At 43.4% G+C, this 22,245-nt stretch overlaps 1 long non-coding RNA gene across 2 annotated transcripts in view; it reads left to right on the top strand.

Moving 5' to 3' along the window:
* The window catches only part of LOC140844420 (uncharacterized), an 84,397-nt gene that overhangs the window by 30,941 nt on the left and 31,211 nt on the right, over positions 1-22,245 (top strand). Inside the window, exon 3 of one of the 2 annotated variants that reach the window (XR_012122670.1) lies at positions 7,711-7,789. The exons of the other annotated variant lie outside the window; for it this stretch is intronic. This is a non-coding gene — a long non-coding RNA (uncharacterized lncRNA). The remainder of the gene's footprint in view (positions 1-7,710; positions 7,790-22,245) is intronic. 2 annotated transcript variants of the gene reach the window in all.

Genomic DNA, 22,245 nt, shown 5'->3' with positions numbered 1-22,245 from the left:
ATAGCTGGCTCATAATGAATGACTTGTTCCTATTGGTGCAACAAATAACTTAGACAAGAGGGTCAATGTACCTTCGGGACGCCACTGACATCAAGCCAGAACTGAGTGCAACCACTACGTAACAAACAGCAAAATCCATGTCTCCTCGTTAAAAGTGTCCAGTAAAAACAAACCCAAACACTCAGAAGACTGGAAGAACTGAAAAGCACAGTAGTTATAATAAAATTGGTGTTTGCTGTCCTTTATCTCCTTACTGATTTCAGATGTGTAGCACCTGAGCAGCTCTGACATGGTTTCCTGAGAGCAAGATCAGATCCCAGTGTCTGCACAGCAGCAGGTCCCTGGGTGGCCAGCACAGACCAGTGTCCAGGCTGCAAAGGCCGCCAAGGCTTGTTCCTTAGGCCACAGCAACGGGGGCAGACCTTACCCACCGCTCTGGCCAGCATGCGCATCGAGTCACTGCAGAAACTGTTTGCTGCAGAACTGCTCTCAGCCTAGTTCCAACCTGAGTGCTGGCAGGGAGGCAGAGGGCACGCACGGCATTGCCCCTGCTGGTGAGGTTAATTGACCGTAAACTTACATTTGTTACTATCACAAAATTAAAAGCCATATGATTTTGAAAGAAAATAAAAATAAAAATAAGGCATTGCCCCCACCCTCCAAAACTTCCTGGTAACTTGCTGAGTCAAACCATCACACGCGGAAGTCAGACAACTGGAGCTGCAAGCAGAGCGCAGGCATGTAGGCAGAGCTCTGCTGTGGGTCACCACTGGCTGCAGAGGTGTGACTGTGTTCCTGAGGAGGCTGGGCCTGAGCTTTACGTTTGAAGAATAATTAGGATTTAGATAAGGAAGGAGAAAAGAAAAGGGCATGTCACGGGGAGGGACCAGAGGGTAACCAAAGTTACCAAATGAATGAGCCCCTCCTGTCCAGGGCATGGGACGCCACTTCTTCATTCACCCACTTGCCCAGGGTTTCCCACAGCAACATATGGTGGCGAGTCAGACAAACCTTTCTCAGACTGATCTGAACAAAGTTTTGCTGCTTGTAATGCTGCCATTAGATTGTTGGCATATGTCACCAGGCATCCAGCAGTCAGGTGGGTTCATGGTTGTGCGGGAGGATGAAGCAGGCTAGGATGGTGGAAAGTACACAATGAAGGAGGCAGAGAACTTGTTGAATTAGAAGAGATTCAAGAGTGACACGGGGAACTTGAAAGTGAAGAAGACAACTATTAAGGAATAGCCTGTTGTGCAAAAATCCTATCATGATTTGACTGTTTTTGCCTGGCCATTGTCTGCCCTGTCACCTGAGCAGGGAGTGAAGTTTAGCCCATTGACTGCTCTCTTAGAGGTCTGCCTGTCTGCGGAGGATGTGTGCATGGCTCTGCCCTTTGCTGAAGGATACCATGGCAGTAAAGGCTTTGCCCCCGTGGGATGAAGCATGTGGCTTTGCCACAGATGCCTGTTCTAGGGGAACACATCTGTCTAGCTCTGAGGGGAAGTGTTAAGGGGCTTGTGATAATGGAGCTAGCATGTGGCCAATGACATATGAGCAGAAGCAATGTGGTCACTTCTGGATGGAAGTTCTGAGGGTCAGTATGGGTCTCACCAAAATGTGCCATTTCCTCTCCACCATGATGATTGGCAGTGTTCCATATGGAGTCTGTTTCAGTCACTGCATGCCTGAGTGAAGGTGACATGGAGTTGACCCTCAGCCAGCCTGCAGTGGGCATGTAATTGACCAAGAAAGAATCTTGGTGGCTGTTTTTATCTGCCACCAAGATTTTGGGGTTGTTTGTTACTGCAGCATAAGCTACCTGTCCTGACTAATAGAAGGCCTACTGTCTCGGTGTTTAAGCCACATTTTCCAACAGCCCTTTCAGTAACAGACTAACACAGACACCTCCATCTGTCCTACTCTTTTTTTCCCATTCTCAGACTCTGATGGAATAGAAGTTATTTTCTGAACTCCCTTACACTTCATGTTAGACTAGACAAGGGTTTGGTCTGCGAAACTCCAAATAATGATGAAGTTTGCATTTCAGTCTTCATAAAGGAAGGTTGGAAGCATCAATAGAAAATGTATTGGTGAGTTCTGATGTTGTGAATTGAGTGGAAGATTATTTAGATAAACAGATTAATCTGATTCAAATGGTTCCCAGAAGTAAATGTCAATGAACCAGATGTGGTAATTTCTTGCTCATGAAGTAGTGTTAGTATGCATGTGATTTGAAGTTTATGTTAAAACACAAGCACGAGATTGCCTCCTGGGCTATGGATGGTGTAAACGGGGAATAGGGCTGCCATGAATGGAAACTGTTTGTGTCAAATATGGTTAGCTCAAGCATGATGACAGACCAGACTCAAGGTTCATAGAATGTAGTAGTGAATCACAAGCAATACATCAAGGCCAAGGCTGGAAACATATATTTTGCGTAGAAATTAGGGTATCTGTAAACATCTGCTAAGCAAATTACGGGGGGCCTCTTCATGCTGGAGGTTTTGCTTCTGGGCTTCTGAATAATAAGTGTTGCCTTCAGAGGGAACAACTACCCTCTAAATTATGTGCGATCTTAGGAGAGCGAGAGAGTTATCCAGACATGCGAATACTTCCCAAACTGGGCTGCTGTTAAAATGTGTGCTCGGTAAAGGGTTCTGTGATCAAAAAACAAAAAATTGAGGAACTGTTGAGTTAAAATTAAAGAAGTTTCTTTACTATAGAACTTTCCAAAGGCAGTAACACATTAATGTTCATTGTGATTCTCTAGAAGGGGCTGTACAATGCAACAGTCACAACTTGCCAAACTTGTTTGACCACAGAACTCAGATAAATAGATGACAGATAAATAGATAGACAGAGAAGCAGAGGGATGGAGGGATGGATAATGGATATGTAGAGATATTGAGCATTTCAATGGACTGTTTGTAAATGATGAAGAGTATTAAATGAACCTGTAAGTATATCTTTGATGGGATAAACAGAGCTCCTTTGCTGTGAGGTCTTACAGTGAAAATTAGCTGATTAGATTAGGATGCTTTTGGGTGCAGTAAACAGCTTTCCATTTAAAGGAGAATTAAACAATAAGAATATCCTGTCTCATAAGAAATCTGGAGGCAGGCGATTTCAGGATTGATTAATTCAGCAATGTAGTCTTGTCATGAATTTAGATGTTTTCTTTTTTTCTGCTTTGCCTTTTTCAGCACGAAGGCAATAAATGCCTCCTTCCTGATCATGAGATTATTGCTGTGGTTTCTGGCACCAAGCAGATGCAATGCTCCATAAAGTAGGAGGGAGCCATTTCCTCCTGGGAGGGCTCCTTTTTTGGGAAAGAAACCCTTTTCCAGTAGCCCTTGGCAAAGTCTCCATTAGGTCCACATGGCAAAGTTTGGGTTGCACACCTGTGCTCTGAATGGGAAGCTGGAAAGCAGAGTACTGGCATTGTAAGTCTTCAGAGTGGGAGGCAGGCCCTATCCACAAGGGGCTGTGGGGTGTCTCAGGAGAGCTGGTAGGTGGGCAGCCAACAGTGTCTATCATATAACTGTGTGATCTTAGTATTTTGATCTGGGTTCTCCAGAGAAACAGAATATAATAATATACACACACACACATGCACACACTCAAGACACACACCAAGGAAGTACTGAGTTAACAGCATATCTGAGATTTATTATGTGGAATTAATTCATGCACTTACAGAGGCTGAGGAGTCTCAGGATCTGCAGCTGGGCAAGCCGGAGAAGGAGCAGAGCCAATAGTGTAGTTGCGCTCTGAGTTCAAAGGCAGAAGACTGAGGTCCAGCTTGGAGACAGTCAGGCAAAGAGAGAATTCTCTAACTCTACTTTTTTGTTCTATTCAGGCCTTCAGTGAATTGGATGACATCCACCCTCCTTGGGGAGGCCATGCACTTTACTTAGTCTACTGATTCAAATGTTAATCTCATCCAGGAATGCCCTCACAGACAAACCCAAAATGATACTTAACCCAGTATCTTGGCACCCATAGCCTAGTTGATAAGTCACCTTATCCAGCTCCTCACAGTTTAAATGGGCTGGGTTCTCAATTCAGTGAGCATAGTAAAGATCACTTACCATTACAATAACCCTTGAGAATTCAAAGAACCACAGGTATGGTCCACACAATAGTTTTTTTCTCAATATGGGTACAGATTGCTATTTCTTTGAACACCAGATAAGATAATTTGGCTTGTGTTTAAGAATCATGATGAATCAAAATAGTAGTGTTTTTTGTTCCTTTTTTAATGTTAGCTAAGTGTGAACAGTTTGCATATTTTTAAATAAGTATGTTAATGAGGCGAACTTGTAGAGACCATTGCTAATAAATACTGTGGCAGCCATGGCTGTGTCATGGTACTTTTCAAAAATAATTGGAAACCATTTCTATGTTTTCCCCAAATTTTCAATTTGGAAAATTTCAAAACTAGACAAGAGTTAAAATAATACTATAATAAATAATGAGTATTCATTATTTGTAAAACATTAACAATTGATAAATCTAGGTGAAGGATATATGAGTTAAAATAATACTTTAATAAATAATGAGTATTCATTATTTGCAAAACATTAACAACTGATAAATCTAGGTGAAGGATATCCTTCATTAGTGTTCTCTCTCTTTCGGTAGTAGACACACACACACACACACACACACAGAAGCTATAATAGACTTCCACAGAGGGAGTATGTCCTGTTACGATCACTAAGATCAAGAAAGAGCCTCTTTAGCACCCTGGAATTCTCTCTTGGCTGCCCTTGCTGACGTCAGCCCCCAAGGAAAACTACTGTCCTGACTTCTAATACCTAAGTTAGTTTTGTCTGTTTTCTAAGTTTATGTAGTTGGAATCCTGTTTATATATTTTATTTTCTTCTATTTTATATTTTGAGTCTGGCTTCTTTTGCTCAGTGCTGTTTGCAGGATTTGCCCAAGCTGTGTGTGGTCCCCTCTTTTCCGTTTACCCCTGTCTTTGTGGTGGTCGCTGTCCAGGGCATCCACGTGTTTGAAGAGCTGACACAAGTTGCCTTGTCGAACATCCCGTGACCTGGACTTGTCTGATCAATTCCTCTAGATTAGAAAGCCCAAGCATTTGGGCAAGAATACAACAAAGGGGAAGTTGTGTACCCTCCATTCCGCCCCACGAGGAGGCACGTAGCGTCAGTGTGACCCATTATTGTTGATGATATGCTGGATCGCTTGGCTGGGTGGCTGTCTGGCAGATCTTCCACTGGGATTAACAAGTAATCATTGGAAGGATACTTTGAGACCATGTAAATATCCTGATGACCAACTAATGTCACTCAATGGTTTTAGCATCTACGGATGAGTCAATTACTTAATTGAAGTTGAACTTCTTAGGAAATTCTCTTGTAAAACTAAAACATTCTTATGTAGGTTCACTTTTCCCATGCCCACAGCCCTCACAAAGACACAAGATGGACATGCAGGTTATACTCCCTTTGTCTCCGGAATCCCACTTTCTACCTTAACTGTCCTATTTTGTGCCCCGGGAGGCTCTGACTTCCCCTGCAATCGGGTTTCCGGTTGGGTGCCGCCTGTGGAGCATGTTATTGGCAACACATCGGAAGGCAGGAGCACAGAGAGGTCACGATGCCGCAGCCCTTCCCTTGTTCAGCTTCCAGCAGCTGCGTCCCTCACCCCTTGAGTCCCCACCTGTGACACTCCACAGTGCAACACTTGTCTCCAGCAGCAATGTTTCATCCCTTTGGTCCTGAAGGACAGTAGTAGCTTCCTCCTCTTGCTGCCTGTGTGCCTCAGTATTTCTCATTTGCCCACTCAACCCTTTCCACACCTCCATGAAGAGTCCGCTTATTAACAATCTCTTTATTTAAATTGTCTGAGATATTCTGCTTCCTGCTAAAACTGACTGATTCAGTGAATTTTATTACAAATCACCAGTTCTGATCTGAATGGTAGGGTTTTAATTTTGCTTCTTTCAATTGTCTTTGGCATCACTGATGAGACTGCATATGAGGCTAAAGACAACATGCAGGGAGAAGCAGAAAAGGAAGAGAGCATCCTCGTGGCAGTGGATCCTGGCTCCCGTGAGTCCAGCTCCACTCTACTTTTTCCGCAGATTGATTCCATGGAATAATGAAGTCCCCTTTTTAAAGCCCATTTAAGTTGAGTTTGTGTCACTTGCTTCCAAAAAGCCCTAGTATTTGGGGACAGCACCAAGAGTTAGCAGTTTACATATGCAAAGGGATCAGAGGTTCTAGAGACATGGCATGTACTCCTCTGTTTGCTTAAAGAGTGTTAATGCAGCTGTGGCTCTTTATCCTGGTCTCAACTTTCTCTGGGTGCCTAAGTAAGACATCTAATGACTTACCATCTTCCATCTCTTCTCTGTCCAGTACTTTGAAAGCAATCTCTGCCTGACCGTATTGGGAGCAGGTCTTCTATGCATCCTTCACTGGTCAAAGGGAAGCAGAAACTGCGAGAAGGGAAAGATACAGCCCCCAGATTGCTAACAATGGGCACCATGACCACCCCTTAGCTTGAAAGGGTGGGGAGGGGGACAATTATGAAACCTGGAGACAGGCGGGCAGTGTAGCCACTCGACAGGAGCCATGATCTTCAAGTGAGGGACACAGCCAGCTCAGAGCAGCCCTGCACTGAGGAAGTGGAGGAGTAAGCTCTCCAGCCCCACCTGCCTCCTTCCTGCCGCAGCTCACCCGCCAGACTCAACAGACCACCCCGTACCCAGTAAGGTTTCTAGTGGATGTATATATATGGCTTTCGCACCATCATAAAGTTGAAAAATTGCTATATCGAACCATCCTGAGTCGGGGACCTTCTGTACTGGCTTTGAAAGTGGAACGTTTGGGTTCGAATACTGCCACAATATGTTCTGCACTGTGACATTAATTTTTCTGAGCCTTGGTTTCCTTTCTGTAAAGTGGAGCACAAATACCCACTTCACAGACTTACATGAAGACCAGAGCAAATGAAATAAATGTACAAGAAAATGTTTTCTAAAGTGCAATGGCATCCTGCTAATGCTAGGAATTATAATTATTAACCAGCAAAGTGTTCTGCGGCAAACATTTTTCTGGTGATCTCCTTTGCTGCTCCCTTGTTGACTCAGTGCACGTCAACAGATGACTCCATTTCAACCTAAATGTCCCTTGCCCAAGCTAATTGCTAATTTAGACTTAAAATGTGCCCAATTCACGATTAGAATTCAAACCTTGGAACTCCATTAAGGATGCATAATGCTACATTTTCCCTCACTGAAATTAATCAGCTGCAAATGATTAAATTACTATATATAGTGTGAAACACAACAAAGCTGTAATTTTTATATAAATTCCAGAATGTTACATTATTTCCCTTCAGCACTGACATTGGAATAATTCCTCCACAATCATTGCTTTGTCTTCTGTAAAATAAAATTTAAAAAACCCATTGCTCTTCAAGCGTAGCAAAGTCTGCATTCAATATTTAATATGATTAATGTTTACTGTATTTGTTGTGAGGTTGTCTGCTAATTGTGGCATTAAACCGCACCCCCTTCATCATCTTTGGGGGCTGAGGGATGTTGGTTCAGAACCACTGTTTGAGAAAGTATCAATTAAAATTCAGCTCCACTGAACACATGAATCTTTTGTGTTGTTTGTTTGTGGTGCCTAGCATATCTGGTGGCTACACTCTCCTTCTCTCCCCCTCTCTTAGCTGCAAGAACAGAGTGAGATTCCAGGCAGCATGTCAGTAAGGATGTAGCCAGCGGTGAAGTCCCTGGCTTGCTCAACAGGTAAGCAGGGGCCAGACATGTTTACGGTGCAATCCCAATGGTAGGCTTCTCTGGCAAAGCCCTCCACCATGGGAACGGGGTGAGTAATTAAAGGAAGGCCTGGATGTGGGTGAGGTGAGAAAGGGCCTAGGGGCTAAATCCTTAAACTTTGTGCCCCAGCCATCTCACTGTTAAGGACCTTGCCTCCTTCCATACTATGCCCCATGTGCCTCACTCACATCATACTCTGAATCAGAGCACCTAGTTGAGAATCAGCAAACCAGGATGGTGACCTGGTGTGTCCTGGCACCACCATGATAGACCTTGGATCTGTCCCTTAATTTCTCTGGGTCTTCGCTTTTTTATCTATAAAATAGGACTAATTATCTCTGCTGGGAAGATTTAGGATTGAGACAGTGGTCTGCAAACTGCAGATGCTCCTCAGATGGGCAGTCATTGCATTTCTCTGGCTTGCCTTTCCTCGGCAGCATGTCCTCTGATTTTCTCCTCAAAACCCTGAGAGCTTTTTGGGGGAAACCCTGGGCAAAGACTTGAAAATATGGCAACCAAGGACTCTCAGTTCCCATTTGGCCTCAGAGCCCAGGGAAGGGGTCTCCCTCTGCTGTTATTGCCAACAGCTCCTTCCAGGTGTTGGGGCTCCATTCTTCTACTGGCTTGGAAGCCAAACTGTGCCATCTGTCCCAGGCCGCTTGGCATCAGGGGGGTGATCTCTTCTCTCCCCTTCTCCCATTCTTGTCAGGTCCTAAGGAAACTTCATTACTCTCCCGGGGCCTCTCGGAGAAGTGGACAAACCATTCTCCCAGCTTCTCTTGGTAGCCCTCTCTCTCTCTGGAGCCCATACACAAGATCCTGGAGGCTGGCTGCAAAGCCTTCTCTCTCCATGCTCCCATTCCTTCTCCCCAACCCCTCATGTCTGTGCAGATACATAACCAGCCCTTCCCACCCAGAGCTGAGTTCCACACTGACACCTGGCCACACTGAATATTGACAGGGTACCCTCCATCTTGGAGGCGGGGTACACAGAGCCCAGCAGGTTTCTTACTCCACGAGCTCCCAATCCACAGGGCATTCCCTTATGCTACTTGTGCCTCCAAAGAGCCCTGAGCATTCGTGGGATCTGCTTTTACTCTTACTGGGAATAATCTCCCTCTGGTCCACCAGCAGCTAGAAGGTGGGGCTCCTGAATATTTTAGCTTCCACCAGCTACTGAAAGCTAGGTACCTACCTGTGCCATTCTGACATTGTGTCCTTCTTCCAGAAGTGTGGAGATATTTCTCCTGAATCAAGTTACATATTTTCCACTGATTTCTTTTGCCATATGAAGCATATTGATAAACAGGCTTTCCAATATGGCCAATGGACTAAGGGATGCTCAGATGAGGGTGGGATCGAACCCATACCTTCACCTAGAACTGATACTCAGCCAGGTGTGCCAGCATGTGCATACAGATTATTAACCTGATGAAATACTTTGTAGCAGTTGGTCAGTAGTGACTGCCAAGTGCCCCTCTGCATCCCTGCCACCCAGCCTCCCTGCTGGGTCCCTTAGATTTCTAAACAATCCAACAGAAGGGAGCTGGCACCTCTAGGACTGGCTCCAACACTAGGGCTCTTTCTGATCAGATGAAGCTCCTGCCATGCTGGTTTTTCGTTAGTCTGAAGGTCACCCTGACCCTCTCAGCTGACTAGTCCCACAGATGTCCCCTGAGAGCCACATCAAATGCCTGTGACAAGAAAAGTGTTGGGATCTACTTTGAAGAATGCCTTTTAAAAATTATTTCAGTGCCCAAAAGTCTTGTCACTGAACATAACTGCCCCTGATAAAGTTTCCCTTCAATTGACAAACTCCAGTTTGAAAATCTCTAATGGGCTTTTTATCTTTTTACTTTCAGAGAATAGTAAAAGCCAACTGAGTACTGCTCACTGGGCTAAGTGCTCTACGTGCAGGATCTCATCGAACCCCCTCTGCAACACTGTAACTTGTAGGTATTATTATATCATTTAACAGATGAGGACATTAAGATTCAGAGAGTTCAAGTAATTTGTTTAAAGTATCACACTAGAAAATGGCAGGACTGGGACTCAAACCCAGGCTGAGTGACTCCAAAGCTCTTAACCTTGAAGTTAAACTGTTTGGCATACAGTCTTGTGTGTGTTAGTTATCTTCTTGCTGCTGTTGTATGTGATCTTCACTATGCTAGTGCCCTTAGGAATGCGTGTGTGTGTCTGTGTGAGAGAGAGAGAAAGAGAGGGAGAGTGGGAGGGAGGGGCAAGGAGATAGGAAGAGGGGAGAGAGAGAGAGAAGGGAGGGAGAGAACAGGGGTGGACAACTTTGTGGGTGAAGTTACATATATGCATATAGTTATTGCCAAGTCTCTATTCCCTGTCACTTTATGTGATTCCTTCTAATTGCCCGAATTGTCTGGGATTGAAAACTACTCTATGTCAAGAGCTCTGATTGCTTACTCAGAAACCCAAGTGAATACTACATTCAAGCCAGTCCTCTGTGAAGATATCTGGATCAAAATGGGGTAAAGAGGAATAAGAATCAGTAAGTGAAAACTTCTGGGACCAGGCAGGAGGAGGCTGCTGGCTTCTGTCTGCCAAGATGAGCTGTGATGGTCCTTGTTCTCCCTCCCTTCCTTCCTACTTCCTTTTCTCCATGTCAGCTCGGAGAAGAGCACTGGAGGCTTACTGAAGAGCCATGAGAAAGCATGGAGAGCCCAGAACATTCCATATCTCACATGCGGGTCTGGGTCTGGGTGGAATGAAGATCATTTGGGTAGACTAATGGCTATTTTACCCTGAATTCCTTTTTGAGTGGTTTTCTCAGAGGCAGGCAATGTAAAATTTAAAACAAAAGTAAGAAAGATGAAGTGGAACTCATTCCTCTGAGGGCTGCTCCCCTCCCAGTCCAGCCCATAGCCCTGGCTGTGACCCTTTGATTCCCCTGAAGATGTCTCAGCCTGGAGAGACCCTGTCCCATTCACTGGAGGCTGGTTTGCCAGGCTGCCAGACTCCCCGCCCTCCCAACCCTCACTCCCAGTGGTGGGTTGAAGCTTCCACCATCTTTGTGCACAAGGTTTGACGTTCTTTAAAACTTCCCTGATCAGAGAGCACCATGGGTAAGAAAATTGCCTGCTTTGAGCTAAAAATCTCACTTATTAGTTCTTGGATAAACTGCAAATCTAGTCCAGTTTAGAAATGCCCACCAAAAAGACTGCTCTGGGTTTTGCCCCAGGTCAAATTATGGGGAGGAAGTGAGTGGTGGGAAGAGGAGAAACAGCATCCATCGCATGTCTAACAACGTTGTCTCTCACGGTGTGGGAAGAATGGAACCCTGGAGCCAGGGATCTGAGTGCTGCCAGCCCGTGGGTCTTGGTGGTTTCTTCCAGGTGTCTGCTCTCCGCCCTGGAACATGCCCTCTGCTTCACTGACACCCGAGGCCATAACCTAGCATGACCATCGACTGCACAGTATCTTAGTCTATCTGGAGTGAAACACTGCCTGAGGCTGACATCAACAGTGCGCCACCTGCTGGAAATTTGGGGAAAGAATCTGAAATTCATGGTTTAACTACCTAGTAACTTCACAATTCTAATTATTTTTAATATGTCTCATTTTGTCATGTTACACAAGTTACACAGGTTTATTGAAGACAATGTAGGAAGTTCATATAAGTAAAACAAAAACCTAAAATCACACACAATCCTGTCACCCAGAGATTACCATTGTTTATATTTTGTTGGTTTTCTTTCCAGTCTTTTTTTATTTGGATATATGTAAATTCATGTACACTATTAGTTTCGTTTAATACGCATTGCTTTGTAGCCTTATTTTAAAGCCAAATATCTAAGACATTTAAACAATATGTCTTAGATATTTCTACATATCATTAGTTATAATCTGCAACATCACTTTTGCTTAGCAAATTTTTTATAGTTCTGTATCATAATTCTAGGACTTCTTACCATACGCATGAATTATCACAGGTAAGCAACATAAAATGATGAGATAGAGTACTTCTCCTTCCTTCTTTCATTCACTAGACACCTGAGGACACCAAGATTGAGAAAAGCAAATGAACTCGGCCAAGGTCACCAGCTGTTCATCCCAAACCTCAGTGGGCAGTGATTGCCTATTAAAAGGAAACAAAACAAAACAGAAAATATTTCCAGACTCTCTTTAAAAAATTGGAACATCTGACAACATGTGTTTGCGTTCCTCCACAGTAATCATCAACTCAGACTCAGTGGTGGTCGTGTTAGTTCACTGCAGACTCTGCAGTTATACCATTGCCACCTTTCATGTTTTCTCCCCACAACAGAAGGCTGTATACTGCCAACCACACTGTGGGGTAGGCTGGCTTCATCTAATAGAACAGGGAGCTTATAAACAGACAATGACAGGCTCCACACTTTATGTTCCTGTCTCTCTCTGTCTGAGAACCAGGGTGTTTCTGTGGCTGCCCTAAACAAATTCTTCTCTCTCCTACCTATTGGTGTGGGGATGGATTCTGAGGGTGTTAGACTAGGAAAGAAGGAACATGATTATAGATCAGACATAATTATAGCTGCTTGGGAGCCATTGCCAGAGCTTCTGTTCCATGGGCATACGTGGGCAAATGGAAATGGTTGTGTTAGCTTGGCTGGTGGACTTAAGTCAGAAATCAACAGTGGTCTGAAATGAAGTTGATATAATATAGAACAGGAATTGGCAAATTTTTTTTGTAAAGGGACGGACAAGTAAAAGTTTTACTTTGTGGACCACAGAGTCTCTGTTGAAATTACTCAGCTCTGCTGTTGCAGGGCTACAGCCGCCTAGACAATATATAAATGAATGAGCACAGCTGTGTTCCAATAAAACTCAATTTACAAAAAGAGATGGAGGCTTTCTTTACCAAAGCAGACCATGGGTTGCTGATGCCAATACAGAGGAAGGAATATGAAGACTTAGGAATAGGAGTTGAGAGTAGATTTATCCTGTGCAAACCATGCACTGTTTCGAAAAAAGTCAGAATAAGACTTCTCCTTGGAAATTACTTGGGAGTGGGAGTGAGAGTGCAGATTTGGATTCTCTGACCTAGTTATCTTCGAAGATATGTTAGTGATTGGATTTCCAAAAGATCAGACTCCTCTTGGGGGCTCCCTACATCATTAGGCTGATTGAGCCAGTCCAAGCAGACTCACCTCTAAAGGAGTTGTACCTGTTGGGTACCCCTATGCTCCAAATGCTTCCTTCAAGGACCTAGCTGTGCAATAGAATTTTAACACAGAAATTTCTAGGCCTTGAGTAAAGTGAGATGGAACTAAAAAAAAAAAAAAAAGACAAGAAGAGAAACCCAAGAAGTCTTGGCTTTTCTCATAAGTCTAGAGTCTTCAGATTCAGGGGTTAGGCTCAGAAAATGAGAAAGTGGGTGAGGAGAAGGCCTGCCAGAGAGTGAGAGACCACTGAGATGGGACCCTGTGTTTGTGTTTTACTGGAAGTATTTGGTGGTGTGTGTGTGTAGAGAACAGGGGGAAAAACACTTCTCTGCTAGCTCAGTATAGATAGAATTCTGCAGAGTTGGAAGGGCAGGGGCCTCAGGAATTCAGGAATCCCCTCCATTACGGGGAACTCCCCTTCTTGTTCCCCTGGAAGACGCTGCCAGATGATCATGGTGTTCATTTCCAGTGAGCACTGATGTGGCCCTGACAGGGTCTCATGTCTCTGTCAGCACAGCACCTCAGGCAGCCTCCTGCAATCTCTCAGAGTCAGAACTTAGTCGTAATAACAGCAATAATTACAGTAAATAGTTATAGAGCACCTGGAATGTGTCAGGACCTGGGCTAAGTGTGGCCCATGCATTATATCCTCTAGCCCTCCCAACCCTACAAGGTAGTAGCTATTATTTTCCTTCTTCTCCTCAAGATGAATTCCATATTCCTGTGTCCCAGATTCAGTCCAAATGCCTGTTTTATACAGCAGGAAAGGAAACTGAAACCAAAGATCTCATTGTTGCAAGTTGTAGAACTAATGAGAACTCAGATGCCTAGATGCCAGTGCATCCACACTTTTTGGTAGATACATGGCATATTAGCAAACAGGCCCAGCTGATACAACAAAGAAACCCAAGAACACAATGTCTTAAATGAAAGAGTGTTTTATTTATCTCTCACTGCATGGTCCTAAGGTAAGCAGTTCAAGGCCCCATTCAAGGCTGATGGGATATTTCAGTTCCGTCAGATAATTTGGACCCAGTATCTTTCCATATTTTCAGTCCACTGTTTCCTAGGGTGTTGTACTAGGAGGACTGAGACTGATTCAGTTCCACACATTGGCGTTCCAGGCTAGGATGGCTCAGGCCAGTGGTTTCATATTTAGGGAGATAACCCAGAAGTTGCACACATTCCATTAACCTGATCCTGACACTTGACTCCCTCCCCAAGACCACGCTCAGTTGCAAGGCAAGCTGAGAAATAGAGCTTTTGGCTAGGAGGTCAGCATGAGATCAGATAAAATTTCAGTTCTTTTCCTGAGAAGAAGAAAAGAACAGGTAGTGAGTGGCCTAAACTTGTAGCCTGTCTGTTGAGCTTGGCAAACTTCAGACATCAGAGCTCTTGCCCCAGCTTCTCCTCCCAGAGTCTAGAGCGGCGGTGATCAGCATAGTAGCCACTGGTCGCAAGCAACTGTTAACACCCATTAAAATTAAATAAAATGAAAAATCTAGCTCCTCAGTCACAACACCCACATTACTGAGTGCTCAATAGCCATGTGTAGCTAGTGGCTACCACTTAGTGCAGATGAAGAACATTTCCATCTTTGTAGAAAGTTCTATTGCACAGCCTTGGTCTACAGATTCTGGATCCAAATAGAAGGCCTCAAAGCTTCCAGGCCTCTCTTTGTGAGGCAATTGGAGTTTTATTTATCAGAAAGTGTTGTAAAAAGAGGTGGAGATTGATGAGGGATAAAGCGCAAAGAATCCACTCCGGATAAATTCCTGAGACTGAGGAAGTTGAGTCAAGTTTGAATCTGGTAGAGATGGCCAGGCCTATTTTTTTAGCTGCTCTGTACCAGGTGCTGCTCATCCCGTCGGGATCAGTCATTGTCAGATTATTCTTAGGATGGCGAGAAAGAGCATGAGTTTGTGGTTTCCAATAATTCTACCTTCCCGTAATTCTCATAATCCTATCTTCCTAAGAGTAGCAAATTGTCCTTTGAAACAAATGTTTTTTCACCTGCCTCGTGCCGCATCCCTTTTGGTCCCAGCAGCCCTACTTTCCCTCAGAGACTCGTGCTCCCTTCTTCCATCGCGTGGGAGTGGGTTGGACTCGGGGTTGGGCGTGTGACTCAGGCCTGGCCAATCCGAGTCGTGCTAATGCACCCGAAGCCAGGCATGTGTCCCAGGCAGGATGAAGGACGGTCCTGCTAGAATTTCTGTTGGAGCTGTGGGGAAGCAGCCCCTCTCCTCACACTGGGATGACTAAAGAGATCAAATATGAGCCTTAGGTGATTCTGGACATTGTCACTGCCACACGAGGAGGCCCTGAGAGCAATGAACACAGCAGGTGAAAGGAAAGCCCAGAGGAAGAAAACCAGAACTGTGGTGGCAAGTTTGAGCTCAAGAACTTAGCTTGTGCCTGAAGTCAGTCTACTCCTGGACTTTTAAATTTTGTAAGCCAGTAAATTTACATTTTTGTTTAAAACTTTATGATGGGCTTTTCTTACATGAAACCAAAAGAGTCATAATAAATACTGGGTCATTTCCTCAAGACTCACTTTTCCAGCTCTTCTTCCATTGGTATGGCTGGGCCATGGGTCCTGGTACTGGTTCTGGGAAAAGCGAGAAATTCCACTGAACTGACAGAGACCCGACACTCTTGCCCCTGCCATCATCCCAGTCCTCCCCGCCAAGCATCTCGTTCACGCTCACGCCTCCTTCCCCAAACACCATCCTCAGGCTGCTCTTACATCACTTCATCTCTACTTGATATTTATCTTAATTTGATTTCATCTGGATGTGAGTGTGTGTACCGGCGTGAGCACGTGTGATAGTGGTTCTTGGTCTTCAATGTCCATCAGAATTACCGGGGGGCTTGGGAAACACAGTTTTCTAGGCCCTACCCCAGATTTTCCAATTTAGTAGGTCTGGGGGGGCCTAAGGATTGAATCTCTAACAGGGCCAGCCCCAGTGGTGCTGCTGCTGTCTGGGGATCGCACCTGGTGGCCTGCTGGCGTATGGGAGGGGGACAGGGTGGAGGGTGGCTCCTAGAATGTTTCACGATTGTAAAGACCTCTGTTGCAGTTTATTTTCATTGAGCCTCATGGTCATCATGTAAGACAGATAAGGCAACTATTACTGACATAACTATTATTCTGACAAGGAAACTGGGGCTCAGAGGGATAAGATGACTTACCAAGCTCACACAACTAGGACTTAGAAGAGCTAAAACCAAAACTCAGATTTCCTGACTGCAGTATTCATTGCATTACAGCCAGCCATCTTGCATGGGAGTGGAATCCAGTATTAAGGAAGGGAGGAAAGAGGCAGGGGAAGAAGAGATGGTACATCAAGAGCAGATGGAACAGGAAAAGAGAGAGAAAGAGAATAACCTGGACTGAAGCCCTGGGAGCATGTGGCATACTGAAGACCGTCACAGGCTTAACACTTCTCAGACCTGAACTTGACCCCATTTCTGCCAGTTTCTAGGGCTTGAGCCTTAAAGACATTTCTCAATGTCTTGGATCCTCAATTATAAAATGGAAACAAGCCTATCTTGAAAGATTATTGTAATTATTTAATGAAATCATGTATGCAAGTGTTTAGTACACAGCAAGCTCTGCATAAATGTTAGCCATTGGAATTTCACTTAATCCTCAAAACCTTTCTGTGTTAGGTGCTGTATCAATAAAGGGTAGGCTGGGTCACTGTCCAAAATAAAAACTCTGTCACATGACAATTTGAAGTGAGTTTTCTAAGTTGATGAGCAACTCTGCTGGTAACAGTCAGGACTCAGGCTGACGGCAGCTCTACCTTCTTCAATACTTGGCTTCTGAGATCTCACCATTGCCATTCCAACAACCCAGCCAACAAAAACGGTATAGAGTGTATGAGGCACGGCCTGCCCTTACGGTGTCACCTCAGAAGTCACACATCTCTTTCTTCTCATACTCTATTGCAGAGAACAAGTCGCATGTCACACCTAACTGCAAAAGAGCTGTCGGGTGGGAGTGTGACTTGGGTCTCTTGCATTCTTACATGTCATACTGGGTGCACCAAGGCTACAAGGCTCTCACTGTTCTGTTACTCAGGCCATTTCTCAGGGTTGTTTATGCAGACAATAACCCAAAAACCTTAAGAAATAAAATAACATCTAACCATTCCTCCCACCCCGCCACCACGCGCGCGCGCGCACACACACACACACACACACACACACACGTCAGGGACAATGAACAGGCTTGCTTATTCCCTGCTATAAAAGTGGTAGATTCCCCAAGCTCAGTGTTCCTTGGTTGTAACACAAACCCACTGTGTGCATGACATTTATTTAGGTCCAATGCATCATCCCCATGAGACTCAGGGGTGATAAGACAATGCAAACATGCTCACACTACTTGCTGTACCATGGGTAATAAAATTCTTGATCTCTGACCTGGAGGTCTAATGTCTTCTATCAGCATCAATGAAACAGTAACAAGTTAACATATGTGTTTATAGGGAGGGTAAAATCAAATCCCACAGGAAGTTGGGAAATGTGGTCCCTCGCTGGGCAACAATGTCCTTGCTATAATTCCAGAACTATAGAAGAAGGGCAAAGGGTGATTAGATAACAGTCTCTTCCATAGGTGGTCTTATCCCCAACAGTGAACAGAAACTCAAGGAAGTGAAGCAACTTGCCCAAGATCTGACAAGAAGCAGAGGTGAGATTTGAACACGTCTGACTAATTCTTAATACTAAACATGAAAAGACACATCCCAGGAATCTATTATGGCAGCCATGCAAACATATGTACAGAGAACTGTTTGCTGTGAAGCTAATGATAACCCTTATGCCCACCTTAACTCTTTCCCATAACCCTTCCAGTGCTCTGGGAGGAGCCCTAGCAATGTGGTCACATGGCATTGGATGCCATGCTAAGGGCTTTCTCATGAAGGCAGTAGGAAGCCATTTGAAGTTCTTAAGCAGAAATATAACATTGTGACTGTATGTGGGAAATGAATTGGATTGTTGGAGGGGGTACCTTGAGGCTAGGAGACTGTTGTTATGGTGCCTGGCCCACAGTAGGTGCTCAGTGTGTGCTGAATGAAAGGCTTTGGTGAAAAATGAATATGGCTTCGAAGCAGTAGAAGGGCAGGATATATGGGGTTGGTGTCAGATAATAAATCCATGTGACATCCCATGCTTGAGAATGATATACCACATTATATCCAAGATAGCAGTTACTTCTAGGGGCCAGGAAGATGCTGTGTTTAGGGAAGGTGTCCAAGGGGCCTCAGACTTTTTGGTAATATTTTATATATTAAGCTGGTGATAGGTGATTCTTTACCTTTTGTAAATCCAAAATATTTCATAACAAAATTTGTAAAAAATTTTAAAAGCAGAATAAAAAAGGTTGTGTTTTGGAAAAATACATGTGTGCAGTCACTCTCAGAGATATTTGCATTTCAATGGAAGATAATTCATTAACATAAAGGAGAGAATGTCTAATGGAGGAATGTCTAGTTCTAGCACCCTGTAGGTGGGAAAGATATTTCAGGACAATGAAGAGTCTTTGGGGCCTGCCTGCAGCCCCATATGCATGATTGGTCCTCGCAGTTCTACCCAATGGCACACAGGGCTGGATCTGGGCAGCCCTTAGGAGGGCAAACTGTGCCTGCACTCTGGAGGGAATCTCCTTGGCAAACCAGCTGGTGTTTGCTCTGAGGCCCCCCAAGGATTATGTCTGCAGCAGCCATTTTAATAACCATATCCCTCATCCCCAAATGCCCGAGTTCCTTCTGTGAATTTTTCTTAATTTTTTTTTAAAGTCAAGATGAGCATGTTAATCCTTTTCCTCTCTCTGCTTCATATCAAGCCCTGGTGCACAGCCTTGCATTATTCATGAAGGTTTACATTAATCAAATGCTTCAAAGTTTCATAAAGTTTCTATTTTGGAGCATACATTCTTTGTTGAGTTGGCACTTAGTGGACAATGGGATTATATTTTGGAGATATTCCAGCATTCTTAATTCCCATCTGCTTTATTTGCTGCAGCTGTTTTATTTCTTCCCCAGAGACCAGATCTTGAAATTCTGCAGCATGTAGACTGTTTTCAAATAAATGTGAGCACCAGCAAATGCCTTCTGGGTTGAATGGATGTGAAAAACGTTGAAGCAGTTACACTTTGTTTTTCGTCTCTGCCTAGTGACATCCTGTGTTACCCACATATATAGTTTCTTTGGAGAGGCTACTACTTGCCCTCCAATATCCATTTTCTCTTTTTTCTTTAAAAACTGAACTCCTGACTGTTAAATGAGCCAGGTGGAATAAACTCTACATTTCCCAGGTTCCTATAACACGCCCTTGAAGTGGCCACATGCCCAAGTTCTGGCCAGTGGGGTGTCACGAATCTTGCCTGTGACTTAAGAGTAAGGGCATACCTCTATTTCCTTTTTGGCTATCCCATTGTCTCTGGACTGTTCTGTCATGGCTGGAGCTTGGACTATGAGAAGGAATCAATGTGCTGAGAGTAGTAAAACAAGACAAAAGCCACCCAAATCCATAACCCTCTGAATGCCTTACCAGCCTTAAGAGGGAGAAAACCACCATTGTGCCTTCTGTGGGGAGGGTCCTGAGACACAGGCTGAGCTAATCCTTACTAATTAACTCTTAAAAAGACATTTTCTTCTGAAAATTTTGTACGAAGCACTTCAATTTAACAATTAGAAAGTATTTTACTGGTTTAATATCAAAGGGTATAAGTGCAAAGCACGGACCCCAAGGTGTCAAGTCCTGGAAGCACAGAGAACTTCCTGTATAATAACAGACCAACTCACTCCACGCCTCTTTTTGCCTTTATCCACGCACTGAATCACCCAGGGATGCTCCCTACTGTTCCCTACTAGAAGGAAAGAACTGCTGATGTAGCTAAGCAAGAATAATGATGCCATCCAAAACCACTGAGTTGCAAACAGTTGAATAATAATGGTTGCTGGTATTTTTCTCATTATAAAAGCACAAGAATGAAAATCACCAATAATCCCACTACCAAGTTATCATTTTGATCTATTTCCTCTTAGTCTTTTGCAAATATAGATGTTTATCTTTTCATACATGGTATCATGGGATACATACTCTTTGTATTTTGGCTTTACACGTCTTCATATGGTGAACAGTTTCACATGTCGTTATCAATTCTTAAGCAATATGATTTTTAATCATCTTTTCTCCAGGCCACTATATGCCTATACGCTAAGTTTTGTCCAATCCCCTAGTCTTGGGTGTGTTTTTCTCTCTGTCTCTTTTTCTTTCTTTTCTTTCTCTACCGTTATATGTAACAGTGGGGTGAACATCCCTGTAGATAAATATTTGCACACATCCTGATTTTTTTTTTTTTTTAGAGTAAATTCCCAGAACTGAAATTCAGGAGAATTTAACTACAGTTGCTTCTACCTCCTTTTTAAAACCAATTTTGATGTCAGTGATAGTTCATTGTCTTGTCTGGTTGGGCAACTCTCAATCAGAACAATAGCCCATTGTCTAATTCATTTTAAACAATAAGAGAATTTGAAACATTTCTTATTCTGGAATATTCATTGGTTTTTGATTTCATCTTCTACCGTTGCAGGCAGTTAAAAACACAGCCTGGAGAAGTGGCATTTTTCTTTCAGAAAGTGAATTGGTAATTTATTAAAATGAGGCTGGGTAGTTGTTTTAAATTATTACCTTATACAAACCTCTAATGAAATGAAGTCAGTTTACATCTTTAAATAACCTTTAATATTTGTACAAGTAAATATCTCCACTTGATGATAATGGAAATTGTCAGAAATGTTCATTTTCTCACAGTTTAGCTCACTCACAATGGCTGTCAGACAGCCAAATGATATGACGCAGAGTACTGCTAATTGTTTCAGCAGAAGACAGTATTTCAAAGGTAAAGGAAAGAAGGTGCAGACACTAATGAAGTTTTATTATCAGGACATAGAATTAGAATTGTGACAAGAAACAATGGTGCCAATGACATGTAGTTAGAATGTTAAAGCTTGTGAGGTCTCTAGCTGAATCTCAGGGACAGAAATGTTGAGAAGGGGAGACAGATGAATACCCCTAAAGAGAAACAGACCAGGCCGCAACTTATCTGGCCAGAAGAAAAACCAAAACAAAGCAAAACAAAAAAACTCAGCAAAAAACAGATCCAAGTCAGGAGACTGTCTGTAACATAAGCAAGGTGCAGGGTCATATAAGTGTCCTTGACATATCTGAATGGTGAAGTCAGCATGCTTGCATGTGTTTATACTGATGAAAAACAAGGTAATTAAAGCTGGATCCAATGAGTCACGATTCTACTAAGGATTCCAGGTTTGAAATACATCTTTTCAGGGATTTGAGATCATTTCTGGGGGCTGAGGGGGGAAGGAGGTAAAGAGAAGAGGAGAAAAAGGAAGGAGAGAGAAAGGTCCATCCTCATCCAAAATGGAGTGTACAAATATCAGTGTCAATGAGGTGGCCACTGCAGAATAGCCCTTGATTTATCATTCATTCGATATGTATTTATTGTCTGCTAAGTCCTAAGCACTGCTCTGCTAGACATGGAATATGGTGGTGAGTGAGACACATGAGGCTGAGGTATAACATGATGCAAGTGGAATGAGATGAGTTCCTGAACACAGTAGGTGCTTAAATAATATTAGCTATTATTATTGAGTGCCTCCTGAGGCCAAGTTCTCTCCTTGGAACTGAGCTGTATGATTTAAGGTTTTTGACCTCAAAGGAACTTTGGTTTGTGGGATGGTGTGAACTCCCCCAAATAATATATTAGAGTGATGCCAAGTTTGGCCATAGTCACTTACAAGTTTAATATGGAGACTCTCGTTAACTTTTCTATACCTGTCAATCATGATGAGATCAATCGGTTTTCTATCCTGTCCAGTGGCATGGTTGGTGGTAAAGAAACTTTCCCAAGTTTTCTTCTCATACCTCTGCAATTCAGGGGAATAAGAAGATGGATGTTTGGGTTCTGACATTTTCCTCAAATAGAAAAGGATTTAACATTTTCTTGTTGAAAAAAGAAAAATCAATTCCTTAGATTAAGGAGTTTGGGCACAAATAATTCGAGACAATACTGTATGGCTGTATGTTTCAAGGACAGCAAATCTGCCTAAGATTGAACTGACACAATACCTGGTCTTAAAAAGTCATTTTTCAGTTCCTGTCTTCTTTAAACTGATAGCCTGTCTGTAGCTAATGCATAATATACAAAATGAAATTAGA

This window comes from Manis javanica, chromosome 11 (assembly GCF_040802235.1).
Source record: "Manis javanica isolate MJ-LG chromosome 11, MJ_LKY, whole genome shotgun sequence".
In the NCBI taxonomy this organism is placed as follows: domain Eukaryota; kingdom Metazoa; phylum Chordata; class Mammalia; order Pholidota; family Manidae; genus Manis; species Manis javanica.
The sequence above is the reverse complement of the archived record's forward strand: the minus strand, read 5'-3'. Positions and strand labels throughout refer to the sequence as shown.